Genomic DNA, 6,798 nt, shown 5'->3' with positions numbered 1-6,798 from the left:
GAGCTGTGTATCATCTGCATAGTTATGATAACCAATCTTCATTCTTGTTATAACCTCAGCTAGTGGGAGCATATATATATACTGAATAGAAGGGGTCCCATGGTTTAACCCTGGGGTACCCCACATGTGACTTTTGTCCGCTCTGATGAGAAGTTACCTATTCACACAAAGAAGCCTCTGTTGTTTAGGTAAGATTTGAACCAATTGAGTGCAGTACCAGAGAGTCCGACCTAGCTCTCCAGTTGCTTAAATAATATATAATGGTCAACAGTGTCAAATGCTGCACTGAGGTCCAACAGAAGTAGCATTGTGGTTTTTCCACTGTCTGTATTTATGTGGATGACACTGAAAACTTTGACGAGGACAGTCACTGTGGTGAGCAGTACTGAGAGTACATTGTGTTTGCCTAAATGATTGTGTTGACCTAAATCAATGGTTATGGACTGTGGTTAAATGTGTGTGACGTTTAACCACAGTCCATCTAAAATTATACCTTTAGTTCTAAAATAATGAAATTTTGCTTAATGTAAAACAAATATTTGTCCACATCCATTTTCTTCTATTATTGTGTTTTTTGACAATTAAATGTTTCACATTCTGTGATGATCCTGGCACTGCAGCTGATCCTGCTCACTATCAACTCACCTGTTCAGTCTCCACCCTCTTTGCAATCAACCCCGACTGGTTCCACCTGTCTTCACCTGCATATAAGCTCCGTCCAAGTCAGCCTCCAGTGCCAGATTGTCTCAAGCCACCCGCACGAGCCTTCCAGCGTTACTTATTCTGCCTGTCTGTGTCTGACCTCCGTTACCGAGCATGCCTGTCCCCTTTAACTGTCTGTTCCTGTGGATATTGGACCTGGAACTGAACCTGGAACCCCAAACCCTCCCGCCTGTCTCTAGCTGACTCTCTGCGCCCAGGCTCCTCTCGTTATCCGGTTAGTCTCTCAGTCTGTTCCACGTTGCTAACCTGCCACTGCAGCCGCTAACCTGTCCCTCTGCCTCCAGGGAGCTCCAGTCCGTTAGCGAGAGCTGCACGCTCGAGAGCCGGCGCTGTTCAACCCTGCTTCTCGATAAACTGTTTGAAACAGTTGAACTGACCTGTCGTGGTTGAATCTTGGGTCCGAATCTGGTACATTACACATTCTCAAACAAACTTTAGGATCAGACAAAGATTACAGGAATATGTACAAAATGCATTTTTCAAATGATATAATTTATTAAGGCAAAAAAAAAAACAATCCAAACCAGCCTCACTCTATTTGAAAAAGTTTTTGCACCCTAAACCTAAACACTGCTTGTGCTATTCTGTCAAGTCAACTGGCAATGGCTCCATCTTCTTTGCGGAATTGTTTTAATTCTGCTACAAAGCATGGTTGTCGAACATAAACCGCCTGTTTAATTGGATATTAGTCCTCAGTTTGACTATGTCCCTTCAAAACCTTTCCTTTCTTTTGAGCTATTTAGAGATGGACTTGGTGGTGCATGACCCCAGGGTGCTTGGGCCTACGGTCAGAAACTAATGGCTTAAAAGCAGGATCCATGCTTTACAACGATGGACGTGATGCCACCTGTCAATCAATCCTGGTGGCTCATCAGCAACTGAACAATCAGTGATCGCCATTTGTTCCCAAGTTGATTGGGAACAAATGGGGCTGGGTCCGTGACCACTGCTTAAAGCATCATTATTTGATGCTTACCTGCAGGCCTTTTACCTCCAATGACATTATTATACAATAATATGTCTGCTCGGCTTGAACTCTGACTCCCAGTGTGCCTGACTTCACCTTGCAGCGTACACTGTATCGAAGAGACCCAAGAATTCTCTGAGTTTCCTCACGTTTGAACACGTGGTGGACCCCATGATGTTTCACTGGACAAAAGCTGCACATAGCCTTTTTCCCTTCAAAGAAGAGCTTTTAAGTTTGGAACCAACAGACAAATCTGTGTGGTCTCCCTTTTACACTCTGTCGTAGGATTGACAGAGGAGGGCTAGACTCAATTTCAAGCGCACAACCTCAAGGAGAAGACGAGAAGTCCTCACCCTTTTACGTCAACAGATGAGGCGACATTCTTTCCTGCTTTGGCCAAGCAGTTCACAAGGACAGCTACTGCGATCTCAGCTCCGCACACACCGGATGAGCCGACACACCTGCAACCGCCACTGAAGCCAGCGTGACACAGCTAGGACCCACCAGCCTCTTGCGCTGAGCTAAACTACATTCCTGGGTCGTTCCTGGACTGGTCTGCCGACAGGGAGTACCAGGGGGGAAGAAACCATTTAATATCTTATAGAGCTAGAAATCAATACTGGGCCTGGGCAGAGGTTTTGATTTGAAGTAGGTTTAATCCTGATATTTTACTCCAGAAGGAGTTCTGTTGAATGTCTTCCCATTGTGACATAATTCATGTGATAATCTGCTTATTGTGGTCATTTTGGTTTGGTCATTTTGGTTTCTGTGAAACAACTGCGCTGACGGCTGAGATTATTATCCTGGATTTTATCATTAAGCTCCATTTTCTTTTCGTATCCTCTCTTTTCCCGTTTCTTGGTTTTCCCATGGATATTGTTTGAAGCTCACTATTTTTAGCCAGGTAGCTATTGTTTCGAGTTAGTCCCTCCGTTTGCCTTCCCTCACGGTTGCCTGGGCTAACAATTGTTAGCAGCTAGCTTATTGTCTTAGCCCGCTATTTGGAGGCTTTAGTTATAAACTGTTTTGAAGCTAACTGTGGCTAGTGGGTTAGCTATTGTCTGGATCGCCGCTTATGGTAAACTGATTTACCATTAGGCAAAACTTGGCAGTTGCCCATATAATTCCTTATACATGTATGGTTAATGCAGTTATTACTCATTTGTACACATTAATTGTGTTTTTGATTAAAATCCTTTTGCTAAAATACCCACCTTCAGTCTCCACTACATTGGATCAGTCCATCTTGCTGCACATGTGCAGAAGGGTCCAGGCAGACCGCAGCAAACCATTTGAAAACAAATTTACATCCTTTCAGAAAAAGTATTCTTTTGTGCTACACAGCAAGGTTACCTTCTCTGTAACCAGGCCAGACTGACTCAATAGGGCCAGTAGCTCTTTTTATAAATTCTAAGCCCCGCCCTACAATTAGATCAGCAAACAATTGAGCATTTATTTTATGACATAACACAAAAAAACACTTATCCCAAGAAAACATATTCATTTCCTGCTTCCATTCCAAAGCTACTTTCTTTAGTTAAAAAAAAAATACAATTAAGCTTGCTGGCGAAAAATCACTGATTTCCTTTATAGGAAAAAACAACAGGAAAAAGAAACCAGAAGTATTACGCCCACCTTCTTTCAAACGCCACAGTCGGACAAAACAAAGCTACATGGGTGAGTGCAAACGTGTGTATGTGTTTAAGTGTAAATGTATGAGTTCCGATTCATGAGCGTTGGCAAGTGTGCACCCTTGGTTGCGCCACATCTTACAAGGGAAAACAGTGAGTAGGTAAAGCGATCCGCCTGCAATTATACATGGAGAGGGACACATAGTTGAATGAGTGTATGTGCACGTGAATTGCTTTGTGTGTGAGTGCGTGCGTGCCAGCGGGATGAACCGCGCTGCACTGTCACAATACTGAATTTCAGGAAAACTTCAGGCTTTTGGGGTTCTTTCTAAAATCACCCTTAGGTTTTACAGGTAGTTTTGGCAGGTGTTTTAGTCCTTAACAAGTTAAGTTATGCATTCATAAAACAGGAACTCTACAGTCCTGCTCACCATTATTGGCATCCCTTCATGTTTTGCATAGCTGAGTGAATATCTTCAGAAATAAATGGAAATGTTCAAAAGTTCAGCTCAGCAAGATCTTTCAATTTAAGGTCCAAAATAATTTAACAAAGACAGTTACCATTTCAACACAAATATTTTACTTCCAAAGGACAAAACAGATAACCAGCATGTGCACTAATATTGACACCCCTCCCTAATATTTGGTTGCACAGCCTTTGGCAGCAATGACAGCCTCCAAACGTTTCTTATATTCATCTATAAGCTTCTTGCACCTCTCGAGTGGCATTTTCTCCCACTCTTCTTTTGCAATGTACTCAAACTCTCGTACATTTGCAGGGTTCCTTTCTCCAATGGCAGATTTCAGCAATACCCAAAGATTTTCACTTGGATTGAGATCAGGACTCATTGCTGGCCATTTTAAAACAGTCTGGTCCCTTTCAACCATGCCTGCGTGCTTTTGGAGGTGTGCTTTGGGTCATTATCTTGCTGGAAGACCCAGGATCTTTGAACCAAGTTTTCTTACACTGGGCAAGACATTTCGCTCTAAAATTTCTTGATAATCTTCTGATTTCATGATGCCTGTTATACGGTCAAGGCCTCCAGTACCAGATGCCGCAAAGCAGCCACACAGCATTATGGATCCTCAACCATGCTTGATTGTTGGTATGGTGTTATTTTCTTTAAAGGCTTCATTGCGCCATCTGTAAGCATACTGTTGGTGTGAATTACCGAAAAGCTCCACTTTTGTTTCATCTGTCCATAAAATGTTGTCCCAGAAGGCTTGAGGTTTGTCCAGGTTCTGTTTTGCGAGGATCAGTCGTTCTTTTTTATGCCTTTTCTTTAACAATGGGGTCTTCCTTTGCCTCCGCCCATAAAGCCCCACTTTGTTTAGTGTGTGGCGTATGGTACTTGCTGAAACAATCACACCAGACTGCTCCAGGTTGGTCTTTAGGTCTTTAGATGTTTAACGTGGTGTTTTTTCCACCTTTCGCACCAACCTTGGAAGATTTCTGTCATCAATGTTTCTCTTCCCCCTATGTCCAGGGAGGTTATTGACCATTCCATGCCTGGAAAACTTCTTAATAACATGACGCACCGTTGAAACAGGGATACCAAGGTCTTTGGAGATGGCTTTATACCCTTTGGAGTTCTTGTGCTTACAAATAATAGCATTTCTGGTTTCCTCAGACAGCTTCTTTTGTCTTTACCATTGTCACATGTGAAGATGGATTAACAGGTGCCTTTTAAAGCACCAACATGATCATTCATTGGTTAATTCATGTCACATGTGTGGAGGCAGTTCATCACAAGTGATCTTTATTTGTGATTTGCAACAGGTGAGCCGAATTGGGTTTTGATACTGATTTGCAGCAAAGGGTGCCAATACCATTGACATGGTAAACATTATGTTTTTCTTTGTTTTCCTCATAATAATTATCTTATTAAATGTTTTTTATCATTTGCTGTTTTGCATCAAGCACATGCTATCAGCAGTAAAATATTGTATCACTTGATGAATTTCCTTCAGGAAATATTCCATTATATGTACCTAAACTTCAGGGGTGCCAATAATGGTGAGCAGGACTGTATATCTTAAGGAAGTTATTACCAACTTCTCACTCTGCATTACAGTTTTTTATTAGCATTGCTTTAATGTCTGTTATCATGTACAGCCGTACATCTTTAGAGTCGAGCTAATTATAGATGAATTGATTTACTGTTGGGTAGTTTAAGCAATTGTCACATTTGTAGCCTCAATTGTCTTTCCTGTGACATGCAGCCGATTTTCAGCTGTGTCATAATTCTTTTTTTTTTTTAAAAAGTCAGTCCTTAAAGGAAGACCTGTTCAGTTTATCACAAATGTTAACGTTAAATCTTAATTTGGGGGGTACAAGATTTCAACTGAGCATGAAGGTTTTGAAATATGTAACTAGCAATGTAAATATGTATTGTAGTAGAGTAGAAAATGCTGTATCCTCAAATATCTACTTTACCAATTGAGTAAATATACATTTAACTACTGGGTGAAAGCCTTATACTGTGTTTTCTGTGTCTGTTTTCAGAATGAGACAGGGATGGGCTGTGACAGAGAGAGTTCAAAAATGATCCAACCAGGCTTTGATAATGATGTTGTTCCACCAGACTGTGAGTCCAGCATCATTCACTCTGCTGGTAAGCAGTCAGCACAGTGGACTTCCTGAAGATGACCCAGCTCTGGCCAAAACAGCTGTCTGATCGTCCACGCTGCTCAATAGTACTGAGAGGACCGCTCCAGGTGAAGAACGGGATCTTCCCATGAAATGAAGACAGGTGCAGATTTACTAACAGCTATTACTTCATGCAATTGAAAAATGGATAACAGATAAGCAAATCATGGCTTGTCTACAGTGAAAAGTAGGACTGTGTTATTTGTTTTTACTGCCTACTTTTTGGAAACACAGGATAGAACAATTAGCTGAGTGAGAATGGGCTTGATGAAGGAAGACTCCATCCTCACTGAAGTCAGCAGATATGGATCACCTCAATGCAAGATTTGCTGAGGCCAAGGTTCTCAAAATAACATTTTAGGGACAAAAGAAAGAAAATACAACTACTAGAAAAGTAATTAATATTTACTCCCTTGGTTCCGCACGAACCATGGCGACTGCGCCGCGCTAACTCCACGGATTTCACCGCTGGCCGCCTTACCACTCTAAATCACCCATTTGCATAGGGATAATATGTAAATCTGCGTTAGACTGGCGACCTGTCCAGGGTGTACTCCGCCTCTCGCCCATTGACAGCTGGAGATAGGCACCAGTACCCCTCGCGACCCCAGCAGGGATATGCGTGTCGGAAAATGTATAGATGGATAATATGTAAATCCACCGTTAATGCTGCGGACATTGCAGTTGGTCCAAATGCACCATAAGTATTGGCCGAATCTATTTCTATTGCTGCTGTTTTAATGGTCATTATTTAATGCTTAATTAAGTAAGGCCTAAGTGTGAACATTACCAAAAGACTGCTGCCTTCATGTTTCATCATTTTGCTG

At 41.9% G+C, this 6,798-nt stretch overlaps 1 long non-coding RNA gene across 2 annotated transcripts in view; it reads left to right on the top strand.

Annotated features, from left to right (window-relative positions):
- The first annotated feature begins 449 nt into the window (after positions 1 to 449).
- LOC118565070 overlaps positions 450 to 6,798 on the top strand; it is a 41,751-nt gene continuing 35,402 nt past the window's right edge. For both annotated transcript variants that reach the window (XR_004932162.1, XR_004932161.1), the window contains exons 1-2: positions 450 to 3,367; positions 5,828 to 6,074. This is a non-coding gene — a long non-coding RNA (uncharacterized LOC118565070). The remainder of the gene's footprint in view (positions 3,368 to 5,827; positions 6,075 to 6,798) is intronic.

This window comes from Fundulus heteroclitus, chromosome 12, assembly GCF_011125445.2.
Source record: "Fundulus heteroclitus isolate FHET01 chromosome 12, MU-UCD_Fhet_4.1, whole genome shotgun sequence".
Classification (NCBI taxonomy): Eukaryota; Metazoa; Chordata; class Actinopteri; order Cyprinodontiformes; family Fundulidae; genus Fundulus; species Fundulus heteroclitus.
The sequence above is the reverse complement of the archived record's forward strand: the minus strand, read 5'-3'. Positions and strand labels throughout refer to the sequence as shown.